A 468-nucleotide genomic window follows, 5' to 3' on the forward strand; every position below is an offset into this window, starting at 1 on the left:
CTCGAGCATATACACCTTCAATTTTCAGGAGAGCAGTGTGTTCCCTTTGGTTCCATAGACCCCATTTATAGCCAGCAAAAATGGCCTTGGACCACAGCCTTCCGGACGTATTTGTCATTTTAGAAGTCCCGTTCCCAGCAGGCCTTCACAGGGTCCAAGATGGCTGAAAGAGCAATTAATATCATCTTTTACTCTTGTTTTCTTTTGCAGAGCATAATGTATTCAAGTTCACCTATGCTAGGCATCCATGTACTAGATATCTGTACTTCCTTCTTCTCATTTTCAAATAATTTTCCAATGCAGCTTTGTATCACTTTTACTAAGTTATTCATGAAGTGATGGAGATTTGAGTTATTTCTGCTGTTTGGCTATCATGATTAACGCTGCTGTGAGTGTCAGCTATAGACATGGTAGTGTGGACTGCCATTTTCATTTCTCCAAGGTAAATACCTAGGAATGGAATTTATG

This window comes from Bison bison, unplaced genomic scaffold (genome assembly GCF_000754665.1).
Source record: "Bison bison bison isolate TAMUID 2011002044 unplaced genomic scaffold, Bison_UMD1.0 scf7180017864260, whole genome shotgun sequence".
Taxonomy (NCBI): Eukaryota; Metazoa; Chordata; class Mammalia; order Artiodactyla; family Bovidae; genus Bison; species Bison bison.